The sequence below is a fragment of the Rhamphochromis longiceps genome, linkage group LG23 (genome assembly GCF_057381845.1).
Source record: "Rhamphochromis longiceps isolate RC_006_pf linkage group LG23, R_longiceps_female_GT1.1, whole genome shotgun sequence".
Lineage (NCBI taxonomy): Eukaryota > Metazoa > Chordata > Actinopteri > Cichliformes > Cichlidae > Rhamphochromis > Rhamphochromis longiceps.
The window spans coordinates 26,025,302-26,047,472 of record NC_140578.1 but is presented as its reverse complement, the minus strand read 5'-3'; the positions used below and the strand labels follow the sequence as shown (position 1 = coordinate 26,047,472).

General features: G+C 40.1%; 1 long non-coding RNA gene across 1 annotated transcript; it reads left to right on the top strand.

Moving 5' to 3' along the window:
• Positions 1–6,087: 6,087 nt before the first annotated feature.
• Positions 6,088–21,761, top strand: LOC146642068 (uncharacterized). The gene is made up of 4 exons (XR_014909629.1): positions 6,088–7,119; positions 8,039–8,172; positions 19,943–20,069; positions 20,164–21,761. It is a non-coding gene; the product is annotated as an uncharacterized LOC146642068 (long non-coding RNA).
• The last annotated feature ends 410 nt before the right edge of the window (positions 21,762–22,171 follow it).

Genomic DNA, 22,171 nt, shown 5'->3' with positions numbered 1-22,171 from the left:
AATAGAAAGGAAAAAATAATGTGCATATTTCCACGAGAGAAATCCCACGCCTGGACCGTCGTTGACCGCCGCCATGATTCTAGCCTACGTCACAGCGTCATGTGCGCTTTTTACATCCAACACAAAAACTGCAGTCGTGGTGCTTTTGATTGTACTCAGAACTCAAAGATTCTGCCTTCCGAGTAGGAAGATGTAGGTAACACCAGACTGCAGATGAGCTGCACACAGGGCTGGACTGGGACAAAAAAATCGGCCCGGGCATTTTGACTAGAGACCGGCCCACCATTATAGGAAAAATCATGAAGCCTTTGAATGGAAACAAACGCTGTTGTGACAGTGATGGACACTGTTCTGATGGTATATATGTATCAATCTATCAATCGTTTGTTGTAAGATTCAGATAATTATTTTTTAAAAGCTAGATATTTTAATTGAGAATAAGAAAGAAAAGTATTTCTTTGTGCTCCCCTCTCCCTGTTAATGCCCTACCTGCCCCCCCTGGCAAAACTTTGCTAGACGCCCCTGAACAGTACCAGCTGTCAGCTACGTAACAAAAAGGATCCTGGTGTTATTTGTCTCTCAGAAACAGTTCATAACTTCCCTTCAACTCATTCATGTTAACTAAAAGGTAAACCTGTTTCTCCATCACCTGTTCAGCCCTGATGACATCTCCTGGTTTCATCTTCATGTTTCCCTATCACCACATATCCAAACCGATATCATGACCAGCAGCTTTACAGCTGTGGCTCCAGCAAACATCAGCCGATACTAGAAAGTAATATTAAATAAATTCTAACAACAGCTGATCAAGCTTAAACGTGCTGCTGTTGTTTAGCGCGACCTCCGCTGGTTTCTTCTTTCTGGCGCAAAGTGAGCGATAAACAAACACGAGAGAAAAGCTGATCAGCTGATCATTGATCAGTTTCATGATTGAAATAGAAACAGGAGAGGGAGGGGAGAGGATGAGAGAAGAAGAGGCAGCTGTGCAGCGTAAACACAGAATAACTCCAGCTTTGTGTCTTTTTCATTGTAGCTGAAGTCCGGGACAAACTGTTCCTTTTCACCTCAATACGAAACGCGTAATATTTTCTCTGAATACAGACGATTCCGTTTTTTAGGGGACGGTTGGCAACTCTAATAATTAACCTTATGAACAAAATAAAGTTCAACATCAGTAACATCATAGCACCCACCCAGCTGTATAGAAACTCCGTCATACTAACTAGTATGAAAAAGTGAGCATAACGAAAATAAACTCCACCTAAACTTGGTTTATATCTGACCCAGAGAGACTGCAGGTCCTAACTTCTTACCTGAAGTTCAGTTCACCTGACACTCGGACTGGCGGCCGCCTCGGGTCTCTCCTCCTCCTGCCTCCCCTTTCTCTCATCCACCTGCTGGCCTCCACCACTTGCTAATGTTACTGAATCTGTGGAAGCTCCGCGATAGCCACCACACGAAGTAACGAATAACGACCCTATCTAAATCCCAGTAATGATTAACGCGTTCCTGATTTTGGCATAATAACTAGTTACCGTGCTCGTTACCACAATAATAACGTAGTTACTGTAAGGCGTTACTTAATAACGCGTTAGTCCCAACACTGGTTATTACTGAAATTTTTAATTTTTTATATATTATGAGCCTACTATGTGGTACAGTCCATTTAAGAAGTTTGTGCGTCAGTTCTGATAGGGGAAGGTTTCGATTTTCTTTTAGTTAGCAATTGCATGCAACTGTCAACTTGACCACATTCAGCAGACAGACTCCATCTTATTGCTTTCTTAGCCCAAAAGTTCCTTTGAAGATTGCAGCTGACCGAGTGGTTGCAGACCCGGTCCCCATCTTCAAAGCAACCATCTCAAGGAGCCGGCAGGTTAACGGCAATCAGAATGATTTCAGGTCTCACATGTCTGAAAAAGGTATGAAAATGACCACCAAAAAACAAAAAACAGAGCGATTATGTAGCTGTGTGTATTTTCATCCAACCTGTGACCTACAGTAAGTGTTTTTGGTGCTTAGATCAAACCAAACATCTTGCGAAAATGAGAGAACCGGAGTAAAGTATACATAACAAATTTGTCTCAAACTCTTTTTGTACACAGTCGAGAACTGAAAGGATTAATTCACAATTCAAACCTCTAAATGTGGATTTGATAACAGTCATTCAGTGGGCTGATACTTGCGATCTGATTTGGTAGTTGCCTGTAGTGATATCTAACCGTGCATGAGTTACATCTGAGGGAAAAAAGCGCGGGTTATTCTTAGAAACAAGAGCATGTGGTTGGATTTTTAAAGCATTATTTCCATTGCTAACAGCAGTTTTATATTATGTTACAGGAAATTGAGGTCTTTTTTGATTTAATTTAGGTGAAACAACCTTTTTGCCAGTCAAATCAAAGCCAATTAAGGAAATCTGATTGACTGCATAACCCAATATGTGTGTGCGTGCGTGCGTGCGTGTGTGTGTGTGTGTGTGTGTGTGTGTGTCAAAAAAAAAAGTTCAGGGATGGCAAACAGAGATTTAGTATTCATATCCAAATGTGAAATTAACCAAGCTCAGCAGAGTGTGTGTGCTCTAATTTAAAGTCTTGCACTTGATAAACGACAAATCCAATCTGTCTTTTTCATGAGAAAAATGTCTGGGTTTTTTGCAGACATGCTTTCACCTCATTCTTTCCTGTGCAAACACACATGAACATGACAGAGTCTGTGCTGCAAGATGCTGCATTGCACCCATCACCCTCAGACATACAGACAGACAGTCAGTCAGGTCCATCACAACAGAATATTGTGCACTAATATCTCGGGGCATCGACAGCTATTCCAGAAGCATAACTAACAAGTTAAGCCCAAACATTGGGTTTGCATGGAAGCAGAGTTGGGAGAGGGGAGGGGGGGGGGTGTTAATGAATGTCTGTGTATTTGTGGCAGGAGGGTTGGGGGGGGCGCATGCATACATCAAACAGAGACGGTTGGTCAATATTGGGGTATGGAGAATCAACGCGCTTTTTTAAAGGAGAGGCTTATGCTCAAACATCAACAGTGCCAGTTGCTGGGCCCGAGCATTTCCTGAGGCCCGGATCGCCGTTTCTCATTTGTTGCATTAGCGGGAAAGATGGTGTACAAATAAAAATTTCCCTAAGCGAAAAGGAAAAGGTGGGGGGGTATCTTTGCATACAAACAAGGCTGTGTGTAATTTTCAACGGGGGGAAATGGAAGCAAAAGAGCAAGAGGGGAGAAATATTCACCGTCGGCGAACAAAGCCGGGAAAACAACATTTAGGAAATAATTTTAAGACGCAAACAGTTTTCCGGGTTAAAAGTAGACACGAGAAACCTTTCTGGGCGCGATAACTTCAAGTTAAAAGCCATTTTTTGTGCTTGATTTTATTTAATTAATTTTATTAAATTTATTTAATTAACTCATTAACACTTTTGGTAGAATTTGGACCAGACATTGGGATTTTTCTACTAATTTTCTAATGCTACAACTGTAATTCAGTGAATTAGGACTGACTTTTGTTTTAGCAAAGAGTCTAAATACTTGCATCACCACTGCAGAACAGTTGATTTTCACCTGATTTTAGAGATTCTGGAGATGCCCCTGCTCATAATTAATTCAGAAGTGCACACATCAGTCGGTACCATTCAGTTTCCCACAGCAGAATAAAATGGCTCATCCAATCATCCCTCATCCATCTGAAGCAGACTCTGCTTTAACTCACACTTCATTTTTAGAAGCCCAGTTGAGCTTTATTGGCCATTCCCAGAAGCGCAAATGTACACAAACAGCCATGTCTCTTTGAAATATTAGGACTCTGCTCTGATTGCCACCACCTGCGTTATTACAAAGGCTACCAAACAGATGCAGGAGAACGATCTTGGTGTAGAAATCACAGCTGAGACGTGGCATGAAATCTGGCAAAATGCTAAAAGAATCTGTTTGAGCAGCAGCACAGAGAAATATTTCCGCACTGACTACACACAGTTGAAGACATGAAAATGCATCTCTCTCTGTCTCTGCCTGCAGTGTAAGATGAGAGCAGGCACCTACGTCCATTGCATGTGGTCCAGCCACAGAAACGCACACTGCTGCTCAAATATAGTGCAGGTTATGGAGTGTTTTTGGTGTCAGGTGTGGCGTGAATCATATCGGTCTTGTAAATACAAGATAAAATTAACATTTTTAGATATGTAGCATGCTTTCATGTTACACTGAGGTACAGTCACTGTGGTCAAGCTGCGTGTAACCATATTGTTCCAGTCTTACTTCTGAACCATAGACTGTATATAAAAGATGGTCATAGCGACCCGCTGGGCTTTGGACTCTTCAAATTGCAGTTTCAAATCGAACATTTTGGCTGCACCATCTTGTTTTGGAGCCATAAGTGTTCATATTTGAATGAGATGTTGGCATTCTAAGCTATCAGATAATGCTAGCTAGCTTAGTTAGCAAGCTAGCTTAGTTAGCAAGCTAACTAGCAAGCTACGTCAGACGTCTCCGAAAACATCGGAGCACGTTTGGATATAAGTGATGTCTTGATAAATCGAGCAGATATTTGAATTTTAAACAGCTACATTCCCGCCTGAAAATATCTTAAAAGTTTCTTTTGTGACCCAGAAAGAGTAATATGAGTAATATTAAAACTAAGTAGCTGCCGCAATTGTTTGAAACTGGAATTTGCTGGGCTGCGCAATGAATTTTGGGATAGGTTGGGCCACAAAGGATACACCTAACCCATCCTTCAAATCTGTGGAAAAGGAGGACGCATTTGGAGGAGTCTACGAATTTGGAAAGCCTTCGTCGCGTCGCTGTTACGTAATCGGCCTACAAATGCGGCCTCAGGAGGAAACAGCCTCTGAATTTGGACACAGCTACAGTGCCAATGAGTGCTAGTTCTTGTATAAATAAACAGATAACCAAAACTAGAGTGCAGACATAATGAACAGTCTGCTAATAGAAAATTGCATAAGGATAATGGGAAATGGTAAAATAGGGATATTTGAAGGGGATAATGATATTACTGAGCACCGTTTTATCAGGAAATGCAGTCTGCAAGCAGCAGCATTTCATAGTGCATTCAAAATTAAAGTCACTGATGACGGACTACATAGTTTGAGGTGTGAATCTATTGACACACGTTTAGAAACAGCAGTTTTTGAATCAGTTGCTAAACAATATTTAATCATGTCACTAGTTGCTCTTTCTGTCATGTGGCGTGTAACTAAGAGTGTTCCAAATGAGTAATTATCTTTCGCTGTTGGGTTTGACTAACAGCCAGCATCTCCTCCTTCTGCCCCCTAGCCTGGTTTATCTTCACCCGCTCCACCCTGCCTACACGTTCTTCTTCACCTCTCTTGTGCTTTGTCCATTGCTTTCAATAGTTGACCCGGATATTTAAACTCGTCTACCTACACCTGTCACCTTGTCATTCACACATTCACATTTATTCTGTATCTACTGACTTCCATTTGTCTTCTATTCAAGACAAGCCTACACCTCTCCAGGCTCTCCCCCACCTGTTCCCTACACTCACTACAGATCACCATGTCATCTGCAAACATAATTAATCTACAGAGACTACTGCCTGACTACTGCCCGACCTCATCTGTTAGCCTATCCATCACCATTACAATCAAGAAGGGGCTCAGTGACAACCTCTGATCTAATCCCACCATCATCTTGAGCCCAGTAGTCATTTCTACCTCACACCTCGTCCATGACTTGTTCTTGATGATCTGCATGTTTGATTTGGCAAAAGATTTTATGCCAGATGCCCTTCTTGACGTAACTCTAACCATTTAAGGAGGCATGGGTCTGGCAGTGGCTTCTGTTGTAAAATTACATCACTTTTTGGAGGCAGCACAGTACCTTGGTCAGTACCTACTCAAGGCTTTTTTAGGGTAAATCTGAGGATCTGAAATTTGAACCCTTTCAACAAGCATGGGTTTAATGTAACATTGAAATAAACCTGGACTTTTTTAGATCCCTAAGTCGCCTTTTTTTCTGACTCTATATAAATTATATGTAACCTACGCCAGGTGTTTGCAAGCATTAGATTGGGATTCATCTGGGGTGCTACGGGTTGTTTAGCTAAGAGATTATTTTCCCTCATATCTGCATCTTGCAAACGGAGAAAAACCCAAAGACAGGAATGCAGGATGCATTGTCTTCAAAGAAAGTGTGGTTTTGGTTATTTTCAGATCAAAACCGAGCCTGATTAAACACGTGGAGTAGGTAGGACTTGTTTCATCAGGAAATAAAGTCATTCAGCTGCTTTTGAAACTGATGATTTTGACGTGACTCACAAGCAAACAGTGCATTCTTCTGCTAATTTTCTTCATTTGTCTTTTTCCTTCTCCGAGCATTTCTCTTTGAGTATTTTCCACCTTTCCAGCCTCAAATGAAAACAGCACAAAACAGCTCACAGCTACAACCTGTGGTGAGGTGCAGCGCACAAAGTTTGGCAACCACCTGATTACGTTCCCGCTGATGTTCAGCCAAGTTTTCCTTGGATGTGATTTGACCTACAAGCCATCAAAGCCTCAACGCGTAGCACACTGAGACGTAGGACTGATGCTCTTGTCCTACGTCTTCACCTCCTCTGTAACTCACCTTGCAGTCAGCTTTGGACACATAAAAGAGGAAAAAGTGACTCCTCGCTGTAGATCTGTGCCGCTCGGAGCTCCACTGCCCGTCTGAAAGGCAGCACGCTGCCATGAGTGAAACACTCTTCCTCCACCTCTCCCTCTTGTCGTGCCAAATTGTGTTTTACAGCAGCTGTTCATTATAGATGGCCGACATGATGGATATGGTCATAATATTAATGTAAGACTGACACAGCAGAGACATGAATCATGGCTGACTTTATTTCAAAGCCGCCGTTTCATTGGACCACCACTAAAAAGTGATATATAAATGTCAGCGAATGGCAGCTGTAAAGCATTATGAAGTACATTTGATGGTGCATTTTCACCGTTATCAACCCGCTGTTATTTACTAATGCGTCTTCTTCATGTGACAGCCGCTGTGTCGGCGTCATTTAGCGCTTATGTGCTTAAAGAGACTACCTTTTGTCTCCCTCAGGTGCTGTCTCAGCAGGGAGGAGATGAAAAGGTGAGTGTCGACTAGGATGCTCTCATATGCAGCGCTGGCCTTTGGCTACGGAAGTCAGGGGTGGCTTTAAATTGAAAGTGTTCAATCAAATAGAAATTTCATTTCCCGTATGTGCATGTGTGATATATGGCAAGTAGACATTATTCCTTTAATGTATATCTTTTTGCTGCTTTTTAAAATTGAAGGTGCCGGTTTTAAAAATACAGTAAAACAGATAAAAGGTGAAAAATGTGATGTAAATAAACATTATTTGGGCCAGAAACTGTAGGTAGTTTAAGCAGTATTTATTTATGTAGCTTAATTTGCATTTCTATTATTAGAAGCATGTATAATGAGCTGTGCTGGGTGCAAGTGGAGCTTGTTTTGCTCTTAAAGGAAACATGGCATTTACAAAATATGGATACATTTCCAGATGTCTTTTCTCCATCGTTCCACCGTCCTCCATCTATAAAACCTAAAAACAATCCCAAGATGCACATTTTTTAAAACATAATAATAAATAATAAAATCCATAAATAGAGAATTCTGCATCAAACTGCCAAAATGTATTTGAATTGAGCTATTCAAATGCTAATTCAAAACAAGTTTTCTTGTTGCATTTATGTAAGTCATTACCTTTTAGGAATTTACCATACCAAATTCAACTTGTGTTAGCAGTTTCAATATAATTTGTTCTCTTGTCACTGCTGGACTTCTATATGTGGGCTTCATATATATGAGCTCCCCAGTGCTGGGCAGTGAGCACAGGGTCCACTAGAGGACGTAGGGCCGCAGGCCACCTTCACAAAGTCTGTTTGGTCAGGGACATTCACACCAGGTTGTTTTGTAGCTCTGGCAGTCCTCATCCTATTCCTCCTTGCACAAAGGAGCAGATACTGGTCCTGATTATTGGTTGATGTCCTTCTACCGCCCTGTCCAGGTTTCCTACAGTAAATACCGGTCTCCTGGTATCTCCTCCATGCTCTGGTGACTGTGCTGGAAAACACAGCAAACCTTCTTGGATGGATGTCTCATGCTGGAGGAGCTCGACTTCCTGTGCAACCTGAATGGGCTGTGAGTTTCATACTTTTAGCAGTTAAAATTTCACAAACTTTGTGTTGTGACACTTGATGATCGACTGTTAACTTGAGTTTTTTAAGCATTTTCAGTTTGGAGTCTATAGCAAGGCACCTTAGGCACCATTGCTGCATGTTATCGTCCTTTTATTTGAAGCCATCCGCTGTAAACCCTCTGCCAAATCAAACATGTAGAGCTACCCACTGTGGTGATTACTTCTTTCTTTTTTTGGACCGCACTCTATCAGTAACAGCAACAACAAGAAACACAATCCAGAGAACTATATTTTAAATTTAAGGTTGGCAGATCCAAATATCAATAGTATCGATACCAACACTAGTATTGGCTTTGGATCAATACTAGCACAATAGGGTCAATACTTTGTTTCTATCCTCTAAGTTCAGTATGTAGCACACTGAGTTGTGTTAAATACATTATTTTATTTTATTTCTTCTGTCAGGTCTATTTTGTTTATAGCCTGTAGCACGTTTGCAGCAGAAGTTGACTCAAAGTGTTTTAGAGACAAACACATTTCCATTCCAGCTCCCCAAAAAACTCAGTTTCTAAATACATGAAAAGCTGAAAGGTGTGTTTTTGTTGTGTTAACTAATTATTGTGTAAAGTAAAAATCACAGTGATTTAGTGGTCATTAAAATGTGTTCAGAATTAGAAAATTGATGATGACTTATCTCATAAATCACGACACACTGCTCTCCCCTACATAAGCGACTTTTATAGGTTAAAAGTATCGGTGTAGGTATCAGTACGATACCAAAATTTGCAGTATTGCACACCACTATTTTCAATAGCATCTTTTAAAGAGAAAAAAGTGTATTTAATTATATTTTTTAAAAAGTCCAAATGTAACAATAGAGTCAAATAACCCAGCATTCAGTGTTAAATTGCTCACTCACTGATTTGCATTTGATTCCTACTAATCAAATGCAAATTAAACCTCTTTTTGAGGAATTTAAAACCCCAAATAAACCTTGTGTGAAAAGCTAAAAAAGGAGGCCTTTAATGTTGTTGTTGCTTTTTCTTTATAAATCAGGTTTAAATAATTCTCAAATAAATTTCTCTCGTCACTTTTGGACTTCCGTACACGGCTGTCAGTGGTAGCAAAAAAGGAGTTGTTTTATGGGCTGAAGCATGCCAGGGGTAACTGTGTGAATCAGTGTCAGTGTGACTTTGCATTTCAACAACACTGAGGATGGTCTGTGCGTTGCAGATTTCCGCCTGCATGCTTTCAGCTTTAACAATCTGGACGCTTCACCTCTGTGCGGCAGCAGATGCTCGAACAGCTTCAGCTCCAATATTTGACACAGACTTTCCCTCGAGCCCATTTAAACTTTGCACCTTTGCTAATTTGAACCGATTGTTTACCTCACTGGAAAGGCTGACTCCTGTACCTTCTCCACCTCGCGAGCCTTGCCTGGCTGTGTGAGTGCGCCTCTTTCTGAACAAATCTGCACAGATTAGCGACTACCTGCATGTAATTGTAAGCAGGCATGTAATCCTCTGAAATAGTGACAGAGCCGTGGAATGCGATTACTTTCATACAGTTTTCATTTATTCTCTTCAGAAAAACAATCGGTTAGAAATGCAAGTTTGAATTATTCACAGTAACCCCAAAAAATATGCTTGATGTAGAGTCTTCAGATCAATTTGAATATGAAAAAACTGAAGACAAAAGGAAAGAGAACTCTTTGTATATCATCTAACTGGTGCTGAAATGATTAATTGATTATGTGATTTAATTAACTTACAGAAAGATGAGAAATGTAATGATTCTGGGTTATTTTAGTTGATTATTTAGGAATAATTTTGTTTTTTTGCACTATGAAGTGCAAATTTTATGAAACATGCATTTTAAACAAATCACTTTACACCTTTTTTTGCATTTTCTTTTTTTTTTTTTAGATATTTAATCAATTAAACAGTGAAGCAAACCGGTGCTAGTAAAGTTCCCGCTGCACTACCTTTAACCCTGAAGTATTTCAATAATCTGCTCTGAGGAATTCGCAGCGATAGTGTGGTCAAACCTTAGCGCTTTCCCCACCCTCATGTAATGACAGATCTGGGGAATTACTAAGCACACGAGCAAAATTGAAGCCATATGAAGCGGTTACATACATCCCAACACCTATTTTTGCTTATTTTATGGTAATAAGACCACGAGGACTGGCTGAAAGTCTCCACATGGATGCTGACTGCAGATATGGGTAAATTAAAACAGGATTTCTTGTCCCGGTTTCATTCAGAATTGTCCGTCTCCCCGCTCGTGATTGGCTGCCTGTGCGTGACGCTGAGAATTGGCTGAAGGTTCATGTCAGTTAATGGCATAATCATTGCAACTTAAGCGGTCAAGTGGCTTGTGAGATATGTATGTGTACGTTTCTGTGTGAGTGTGTGAGAATTCCCTTCATCCTGTTACTGACTGTGGATAAAAACAATCTTCATCTAATATTTTTCCATGACATCAAGTAATGTAAATTACAGCGGGGTGTTGGTATGTAGTCTGTAATTACACATCACCCCCCCCTTCCCCGACCCTCCTTCTTTCTCTCCTCCTCCTCTTCTTCACTCCGGAGCGTTTGTGGATCTTGTGTTCGGGCCTCCTCGGTCTGCTCTGCCTCCTCCAACCTCCAGCTCTCTCCTCGGCTCTGGCTCGTCCTGTTTGAAAGACGACTGCTGCACCCTACAGTTTAAAAAACGTCTCTCACCGTGGCTGCTCAGCCTCCAAACGCTGCTCGCACTCTCTGCTGTTTAAGATTAAACTGACACATGTTGACTCCCTATAATAAAAAAAAAATCACACATAAAGGCGCCTCCTCGAGCACCACAGCAGGATAAAAAAATAAGAAACCGGGATTTTTGATTCGATTTTAAACACGGATATGACTGAATACACAGCGTCACTGTTATTCTGTAGCTTTACAGTCCTTCCAACTCTTAAATAATTTCACCCGTGGAGGATTTTTAGTGTCCGACGATGGTATAAATTAAATATCAAAGCTTTTTCTGTCTTGATGAGGAAGAAAAACTGGGCTAAACAGTGAATACTTGGAATATTTGATGAAATTTAACAGAGCTCATAATATGTGAGCTAAAAATGAACTAACACCAACCCCAAAAGATGTGCTTTCTATCACCATTAAGACCTATTATTATAAGGATTATCTTTTTTATTTTTAAATAATAACTAAATACTATGATAATGACTTTAATGATGCTGTTGAGCACCTTAGAAATAATTTTTAAGGTGCTTTGAGAGACAAGCAGAAGAAGGATAAGGTCATCAATACAAACTAGATGAAATGTAAACAACTGTCAATAAAAATACCAATACAATAGAAATAACAAGCATTGAAAAGTGACACACAGAAAGTCTGCAAAGGTTTTGAGATGGAAAATTAAATTAAAACATCCAGAAAAAAAATCTCAATGTTTTAATTAAATACCAATAAAATAACAGAAGCAATAAGCCAGTAAAAATTTTAAAAACAACAACAACACAGTGCCAGTCAGACGTTTGGACACACTCAGTGGAGTGGATTTTGTTGTTTTGCACATTTTACAGTAGCAATGAAACGACATCAACCTTCCAGAGTTCTTCAGTGACCGCTGGCACATCGAGCTTTCATTGTAGTACAGAACCAGTTGTTGAAAAATATCTTTAAAGATGGCAAAAGAGAAGATTAAGTTGAGGGAAAACATGAAATAAATATCAATATTGATTAAAAAAAATCTAAATGATAGTGATAGTAAAAAATAAACAAGACAACTGAGAAAGAAAAAACAGTAAGAAGATGTTATAAGATAAAAACATGTTAAAAAAAATATGTTTAACGAAGGCAAGAGGTAAGATTAAGTTAGAGCAGAGCCAAGAAGACAATAACATCAGTGTAAAAGAAAATGTCAACACAAGTCACAGTAACAGTCAGAGACCTTTAAAAATACACAAACTATAAAAACTCGATCCTAAAACACAACATCAGACAAAACATGTCTAAATTTGTTTTTTGATGGCCGAGGGTAAAAGTATGCAGCACAAGTACAAATAAAAAACAAGAAAAACAGTTAAAGGGAAAAAAAAGACTTGCAAATTAAAAACAAAGCTAAAAAAAAGATGAATAAAGACAAAAAGCTATTTTTTTAAAGAAACAACAATAAATAAATAAAAGTAATAGCAGCTTTCAAAGAAGGGAAACAACAGAACAGTAAAAAGTAAAACGACATTTGAGGGGGAAAAGCTGCTAACATAAGACATATGACCTAAACCCAAGTCTATAAGAATTTGTTAAAATTGGCAAAAAGGTAAGATTGTGTTAAAGCAATAACAAGGAAGAATAAAAGCAATAGTGGTAATAAAACAAAAGATAAACAAGAAATATAAACAGAAATAAAAGGTAAAACCTGCTAAAAGACAACATCGGAAGCTTATAAAAATGTATTTTAAGGAGGTTGAGGTCATCCTCGGTGAGATCACCTTCTGATTTAAGACCCCTGGGGCCGCACCTGAGGCTTTAAAGCTGCAAGTTGGTTCACTTGGGGTCAATATTGCTGCTCTGTAGCTTGGAGCCAAACCTTGACGTGCTTTAAAAGTGATCAGTGAAATGTTCAAATCAATACAGGGAGCCAATGGAGAGAAGCCAGGAGGATTGTGGTAGTGATGCGAAGCCGTCTGCTGAAAACCAGTAAGAAGCCTCGCTGCTGCCTCGTGAACTGTTTGGAGGAGGTAGAGCGATTATGCACCAGCGCAGACTTGCAAAATTTCACTCTCATCATCATCTGAGTGAAAATCCACAGCCTTGCAAACACGTTTCCATATTCATAAGTGTACATAAGGATATTTACAGTAATAGAGTTTAATATAGAACGTGTTTCCTTCTCAGAGACATGTATATTATTTTATCTAAAAGTTTGTCGTCCCATACGATAGAGGCACGTGGCTCTACGCTGATTTTCATGGAAAGCATACACCACTTCTGAGGTGCAGTTATCAATAAATACAACAATTTTTAAAGTGAGGAATACCAACTTTAGCTTTGGGTTATATAATATTGTGATAAATGATGCTTTACAGGGGAACTGCACAATAAAAGCAGCCATAAAACAACTACTAATTGTTATTTTTTCTCGTATTTTCTTTTATGCGCACTCATTAGAGGTGCATACGAGTGCAATTTGGGGTTATATGATGCATGAATGCTGCCTCTGGGGAAACAAAGGAACTCGCTTCTGACGTGTCAGGTGTGAGAAACCCAAACGCTGCCTCTTTGCACTCGTGCCGGTCAGTCTGTACGGTCTGGATCTCCTCCCAGCAGTGGCAGTGTCAACCAGGGGGCTTTGCCTCATAAATCCCACTTGAGGTAGCTGCCCCCCCCCTCTCCACACACACACACACACACACACACACACACACACACACACACACACACACACACACACACACACACACACACACAGACTCTTCCTGACAGCCAAGTCTGCTCTGAGCTGAATTTCCACCAAAAAACCTTAATTGTACAGTTAGACCATCAAAATACAAAGCAGTGCAGGAGAGGAAGCAGCTTTAATTACCACAAAACCCTTCAGTGGTGGAATATTTGAGCTTTTATTTATTTTTGAAGGGGAGCTGTGACCTTAGTAGTAATAAAAATAAAAAGTAATAAAGTAATAAAAAGCATCAAAAGTTTTGTAAAATGTCAGATTAAAGCAGGTACTTTGTGTCAGTTTTGCCTGTTCAGTTGTGCAGGGATAATCAGTGCTTCTACACAGATTATATTTTACTTTATACAACCTTAAAATATTTTGAAGGAAGTGCTGAGTATTTCCACCTGGATTGTCTTCTCAGATTTGAACCATTTAGCCCGTTTTTGTCACTCTTTAACTTAATTGTGCATTAACTCATCAGCAGAGGCTTTAAACACCTAATCAATGAGCTAAAATGACTAAAACATCACTGGAAACATGCAGGAAATACACATTCAGACCTTTGGACTATACACCCACCTGTCAAACAAAGCAAAACAAGCACAACTCCATGTAAAGCAAGGAAAAACCACTGCTGTCGTCTTTAATCAGAAATAAATGATTAACACTTTATAAGCTTTGAGTTCACACATCAAACGCAATGCTTAATTTACAAAACCTGCAAATCTACCATGAAAAAACATCTATATTTATTTCCAAGTTATTATTTTTTAAATGTACTTTTAGGTACAAAAACGCATCGTATTCAAAACTATAAGCACATAATCCATAAAAGCTACATCTAATTGCACATATATATTTAAAAACATAATTTAATATTCAAATCAGTGACACAAATTTATTAACATATCAGATTATGAGTCATCTGCATGCATAATACGCACACATTATATCACCATTAACATACATATGTAGAGTATGCACTCATATGTCTGCCTGTGTTTATGCAAAGTCATTTATGTTTTTTTTACACGCGAGATTGCAGCGTGTTTGCTCTCCCCGGTTTTTTTTTTTTTTTTTAAACTAGCCTACCTACCTGATGTCGGGCTTACGCCAGGGCTGAGACTTGGATTGAAACGTTGACGGGAGACGGGGTCAGGACGGGGAGGTTGCCACGACTGCTGCTGATATGGAAAATTCCAGAAAACAGAGAAAACAGCGTTTATTGATATTTTGCTGCTGGGTTTAGGTCGAGCTCATAATTAGAAATCAATTATGTGAAAAACAAATTAAATAACATACATTTCAAGAATTCACCAATTAGCTGCAGATTGTGTTTAGGAGTTCAGTCGTGTAAAATCAAGGAAATATCTAGTTTTAAAGGGAAAATAAAGCTTTAATATTTACCTCTAATCATGACATTATAGTTGCATTATAACCAGTGTAGATGGTTTTTTGTATGCTGCCCCCGAGGTCAAATAAATTACTGAGGGTTAGCTCAGTTTTACAGATCTCTGACTTGATCTCACACCAGGATTCAGTACCAGTCTTAGGATGGTTTGTGGTTTAAATTTATTATTTTGGTCCCTGTAGACTCTGGTTGTATTTAGTTTGAGTAAAAAAAACAAACAAACAAGATTGAATCAGTGTGTTATAAATTCTCAAGAAAGAAGATCATGCCCCCACATCCAAGAGTTTGTTCTTTTCAACATTTAACAAGAAATAAAAAAGGATGCAAAGTGAATTTTATTGAAGTAAAGTTTTGCAGAAATCTCTCTTTCGTTGAATTTTCCGTTCATAACTCACATTAATTCGACTTTCTTTCACCCTGGCGACTTCACAGACTTAATCTCCAGCATGTTACCTGCTAAATTGCCTCCGTAGGGCTGTTTTTATCTAAAATCACACATTTTTTAAGTGCTAAAGTAGCAAATACGAACTGAAAGACGCATTTATATGAGTGAGCTTCCTCCAAAATAAAAGCAGCAGCTTGTGCACAATCCCAGCCCCCGCAAAATGTGCTCTTATTTTGTTGATTCAATCACTGAGCCTTCATTTTTTGTTCTTTACTAAGCAGCTTCCTGTGATTACCTGTCAGCTTGGAGGAGTTTGGGGTTAAAACATGATCGTCTGCTTGTGCTCAAGTTTGAGTTTAATCCAGCCTCAGTGTCTGAGGGAAGTAGGGGAGGAGGTCGTTGAAGCACCAGGATGGAGACGCTTTGACTTATCTGTGGCCGCCTTAAGTGAAGCCGTTTGGAGATAGACAGAGTAAATAGAAAACGGCGATTGTCGTCTCGCTCTGCCTCCCTCTCCATAATCTGATTGGGCACGTTCCCCCGAATCGAGGGCAACGCCAAAACAAAAGATCACCAATCAGATAGAAGGGGCTCCCACTGAACTTCTTGGCATGCTATGAATGCTTTGCCCTCTCATGTGCGCTAGTATCTAGCAGCGAGATTCCCCGTGTCGCTTTTATGTGTTAATCGTCACCGCTCAGTGAGACCATTGTGCTGTCTGCATCGCTGGGGGAGGAAACCGCAAAAAAAAAAAAAAGAAGAAGAGTTTATATGGGAATGAATGCGAGCAGCAGATACTGCCAGCACCGTTTCACACGAGCACAGAATCGCCTCATCCCCCTGTTGACGAAGGTCCAAGAGTGCAATGTGGTGCTCTGCCACCACAGACATCTCTAATTGGTGGGAAAGAAAATGCAGGAGTGAAGAGTTCATTTATACGTTGAGGAAGGAAGGGCAATTATCACCTGAAGTGCTCCCCCCCCTCCATGTGTAGATGTAGAACAGTCAGATGTAGAACAGTCAGATGTGAACACCGCTGACTCAACTTACCTCTAGAAGTGCCCTCGATCTCACAAATTTATACTTTAATGTCTTCAATTCCCCAACTGTTCAGCAGATCCTCAAATCAGCTGTTAAAGTTATGTTCCATTGCAGGAGCTTATAGTACTAAAATATCTTAAAACTGCCAGTCTGGGCCACACTTACACAGGCCTACATACCAAGGGGATTGCAGCAATCACACACAGTTTGCACAGAAGCCACTGGCTTGTCTGCGAACACTTGTTAGCTGCTTGATTCAAACTTTTACTTTGAAGGCACGCCGTCTCCACCTCTGATTATTGTCACATTTTTTACAGTTTCCCTATAACTTGCCAAGAAGTTAGTGAATGTTTGTATCAAAGCTGGAACTCAACATCAGTGGGTGACCGAGGCAGTCTGCTAGCAAACTCAGCAACCAGCTTTACCTACTGACGGCAAACTTTTTGGGGAATACGTGTTTCTTCTTAGCAACCTGTGGTTGCTGGGGAACCGCTGACCAGGCCTATGTGCCCAAGGCCTAAGGTACCGTAACCTCACAGTAGTAAGATACAGTATTTTATTATATCATATGATTCTTTTTCCATGAACAAATTTACCACATGTAGAAGTGCTTCCTGTTCAAAAGGACTAAGATAGTCTGCTTAAGGTGGCGGACTTCGAACTAAGGTTCAAATCCAATCCAGAGTTTTGTTTTCAGCCACTGTTTGGTGAGATTAGGAACAGCCTAATTTTATGAAAACAGCAGATAAAGGTTTTCAAGTATGAGATTTGCTGCACAGTTTAAGACTGCAGTAATGGATCTATTGAAGGGTCAAAGAAGTTGAAAAGGTTAAGGAGAATTTAAGTTAAGTGCTTTAGCTGCTAAAAACAGAACAAACACACAGAAAGCTGCTCGGTTGCAGCTCTGCTCTGAATGCTAATATCTCAGCTGCGTGCGTGTGTGTAATGTCTGTGTGGGTGTGTAAAGCAGATGCCATTCTGCTGATCTCAGTCCACATCCATCCGTCTATAGCTTAAATCTTCCCGAAGGCCGGTTGGTTCAAGCCGTCTCTCCCCGCAGCCTTTTGTCCCCGCCTCTGCAGGTCGGGCGGCGTCTGAACCTTTTCATCTTGTCTCGCAGGTTGATGGCCGCGCGACAAAAAAAACATCTGCCCACCAAAAATTCACAAGCTGCCGCAGACACAAACGACAACAGTCGGCTTGTGTTCCTGCTGCCACACGGTGTCGTTGACAGCGTAGAGTGTTGACCGATCTGTTGTGCTGCTGAGTTAGCTGCACTTCTGTGTGATCTGCTGGGATTAAACAACAACAAATGGGGTTCATTAAAAAATAATGTTGTGTAATATACACTGTATTTATACAGTGTATAAATACAAGAGTATAATTTGTATGAATACAACGAGATACGTTGTGTAAATTTAAAGAGATACATTGTAAACATCAAAGAAGATTCACTATATAAATACAGGGGCTCTATTGTATAAATACAGTTTACAATATTACATATTTATAAATATACTGTTTTAATACAATGTGTCCTGTAATACTTGTTACATAGTTGTTGAAACTGTAATTTATTTTGTTTTTCTTTGTTTTCTTTTTTTTTGATAATTTTTAATATATGAAAATAAATTCTGAAATGTCATAATTAATTAGTAAAATTAATAAAATATTAATATAACAAAGAAGATTGTTGGTGTTAAATAATAAAATAAATGTAAGAAGATAATATGTTCAAACTGAATATGTTTTATTAATAAAAGGTCAATATAACAAAATATGGAAAAACACCGCTTGTTCATTTTTTTAAAATGCAGTTTTTTTCTCATATTTTTTGCAAGCTAATACTACAATACAAACTGTATTCATTTAGACTATTTTTTTCCTCCACAACTTAAAAAAAAAACAAAAACAAAAGAGCTCTTTAACCCTGATCCGCTGTGTCTGATAAACCTAATGATGATTTGGGTTTCTCAAAGCACCACCATGTTTTGGAAATGAGCTCTAAAAGCAGGATCTGCAGAAGCAGAACAAAGACAAGTTTGGAAAGGTTTAAAGGTTGCCTGGACTGTTCGGAAAAGCGCAGCTCGTTACGGCTCGAGCGGCGAGCGCGCTCATTTGCAGAAACAAGTGTGTGGAGGGTTTAAAGGTTGCATACATCGAAGCAGAGATGTAGCGAGAACATTTGACTTTCCTGGTGAAGTACAGTCAATATTGTGAGAGGCTTTAATGGTCAAACATATGCATAGTTTCTGCTCGAGTCCTTCTGCTGTGGTAAAGCCTCAAATACATTCGGTATCATCTATCAAACGCAGGGAGGGGAGGAGGAGGAGGAGGGGTGAGGAGGCTGGAGAACAGAAGTTGGGTTTTGCCACGGTACCGAGCAGTTATTTTATTGACGTGGGAAGACACAGGAAACGAGCTGCTTTCACTCTTGCATGTCGAGTCCTTCTGTTGGCGCGTGAATCCAAAACAATTTCAGATTTTGAGAAATACGGGGGCAGCTGGCGTTCCCACAGCCGTGCTGGAATTAGCCGTTTATGCGCTGCAACCCTATCTGCTCTGCACCTGGGCGGCTAGCATAGCCGCACCTTTGACTAGAGAGCACAGGCCACCACGGCGCTTGAGAGACAGACAACATGTGCTGCGAAGGAAGGAGAAACCTTGGCCAGCACCCTTCCAGCATGTTTTCCCACTTTCTTTTTACTAGCTGGGCGGTGCGTTTGGTGTCATTTAAGGTGGGTGTGCATGATTATAGGGCCTCAAAAATTGCTCCCCAGGCACAAATAATCTGGCAAAATCATACAGAAGGTTTAGATTCCCAGTGAACACATGCACATTTGCAATATATACAGTTGAGATTGTGACATTGTGTGAGCAGGAATTACAAATTCAACAAGTGAAAGGAAAAGAAAAATTGGTAAAACAGACATTTAATGCACTATTATTTTTTTTAAAAAAAAGCTGTTACAAATGTTCAAACATGCAATGCATAGCCACACATTTTCATCATGACCGACTGCAGCTACACTGGAAGTCTTTAAAATCTCCGCTGAATGACTGTTTAATTAGCAGGACTTCATTAGTTTGAGCTCCTGTGGAATGGATTTGGGGCTGTTATACCGAAATCATTCCCTTTATTGTACCTTTCCCGAGCTCGTACCGCCGGGCCGGCGGCATTAACAGGCAGGCGCGGCAAAACAGCGGTGAGGAGTGAACATGTTGTCGCCTGTGTTGAACATCTGACCTGGCTGGAACCTGCGGCGAGCGTCACAGCTGAACAGGAGGCCGTCTGGATGGGAGAGGATGGAGAGGGAAGGGGGGGAAGGTTTGGCTGTACATGCTTGGCTCCTTGCCCCGGTCCCATTGACCAGACAGCTGAACTAGCGAAGGGAAAGGGGGGAGGAAGGGAGAGAAGGCAGGAAATGGATAAAGCTTCTGTTTTTTTTTAGACGTGAGAAAATAATAATCTGTGCATGCTGCTTCTATCGTAGATGAAGGTGTGCCTGCACCTGTCAATCAGAAGATGCCTCGACTGAAGGACCCAAGACCTGCTAACCCTGACATATTTAAGTCACATGAAAACTTTACAGTAAAGTGAGGAAAAGAAGAAGTCCACAGGTCTGTATTTCTCAAAAACCACGCACCACTAACCTGCTGTGAGAACCAAACACCTCTAACCAGACCTCAAAAATACGCTTTGATAACTCTGTAGGAACCTGTCCAGGGTGTACCCCGCCTCTCGCCCTATGACAGCTGGGATAGGCTCCAGCGCCCCCCGCGACCCTGAAAAGGATAAGCGGAAGCGAATGGAATGGAACTCTGTAGGACAATCATCAACAGCACGGCCCAAACATACAAGCTTATGTGTGTTTTGTAAGTAGCATAAACTTCCTTTTACAAGTTTCTGTTTCACAGATGAAGATTAAAGAGTCCAAATGAGCTTAAATCTTAAACTGTGACATTTCTGATTCTGCATACATGGCTTTGGCTTCATTTTACCCTTGCTAAGTAGACAGCAAAAACACATCAGCCCTGCAGAATGGTTACTGACCCCGTGGCAACCGGTGGTTGCTGAACTCAGCCACAAACTCTGATCAAAGTGCACTGACATGAGTGGAAGGAGCCTTTGACGAGGATGGGATTTGAACCCTCGTGTATTTTTTACACACATTTGGTTCTGATAGTAGAAGTGCGAGTTTATTTTCAGATCACGTGACTTGGAGGGACAAACTGCAAGCTGATTGCTGATGTATCGACACCACAGCGCTCATTTGGTTTTCTGCTGAAGAGGGACTGTACATCTTTTCTGACCTGGGACCCCCGAGGTGGAGCTGGAAAAATGTTGCTGATATATATTACGTACCTTGTAACTATTATTAATCCCAGTGGGGGAATTGCTTTACCACAGTCAATTAAAATATAAATATAAGTGGTGCTAACCTTGATTTGGTTGCCATCAGGTTGGATTAAAGCTACACTTTTTATTGTTAATTAGTGTCTCTTCAGAGATACAGACTAATAAAAAATATGATTGGTGTAACTTTTGCAGTACCAACAAAATAACATTAAATAAAAATGATATTTTTTATCTTAGTTATTTTAATAACTAAGATAAAAAATATGATTGGTGTAACTTTTGCAGTACCAACAAAATAACATTAAATAAAAATGATATTTTTTATCTTAGTTATTTTAATAAACCGTTGGTTCGTGTATCACAAAATTAGCCATATAGAATGTTTTTGTGCCAAAACAGAATATATTTGGAATTTTATTGTGAAAAGAAAGAACAAGAAGTATCCCTTTTGACCCACGAAACACTGAGACAAAACAAAACAACAACAAAACTGTCATGATCCTGGGTCTTTCACCCAGTGTTTTGTGTTTTCTATTGTGATATATTTTGGTTCTGTTCTTCCTCAGTTTAATGTTGAGCCATTTCTGTCTGTGTTTTCCTCTGTGTAAAGTCCGTGTTCCTTACTCTGTGTCTTTGCATGTGTGAGTTCCTGTTTTATTTTGCAGGTCTGCGTCTCTCGTTAGTGTTTCTAGTTTCGCTTCCCCTTGTCTCGTTATGTCCAATTACTCCCAGATGTGTCTCCCTCCTGTTTACCATTCCCTGATTGCCCTCTGTGTATTTAAACCCTGTGTTTTCGCGCGTGCATTGCTGGTTCATCTGCGTGTCTCCTTCTGTTGTCATGCCGTGTATCCCTGCATCTCTGTGTGTGTCTCTAGGTTTCAGGTTTGTTTTCTATGCTTAGTTTTCCCAGTTTAGGTTTTACTCGTTCCTGTTTTTTGCCACCCTCGCCTTTGTTGTTTGAGCACGCTCCATCAATAAAGCTTCCTCACCTCAGTTGTGCAGCATCTTGGGTCCTTTAATAATTCCATATGGCTCGCCTCGCGAACCGTGACAAAAACCAACATTTTTTGGCCTTATTTTCTCAAAAGTCAAACAAAATTTTGAGGTAACCCAAAATTCTGACTTGTGTATGGCAGAAAAACAAACAAACAAATAAATGAATAAATCAGAGCCGTAAAGAAGCTCCCATAGACAGTAGCACCATTTCTGGTTAAAAGCAGATCAAACTGACTCACTACACCGTCTTGTGGTACAAACTGGTATTACATGAAAGTACAGCCTGGCCCTAATGAAAGATGACATCGCTTCAACACAACACACACTTTTTAACATGAGGTCGCAGCAGTAATTTCTTCACATTCTG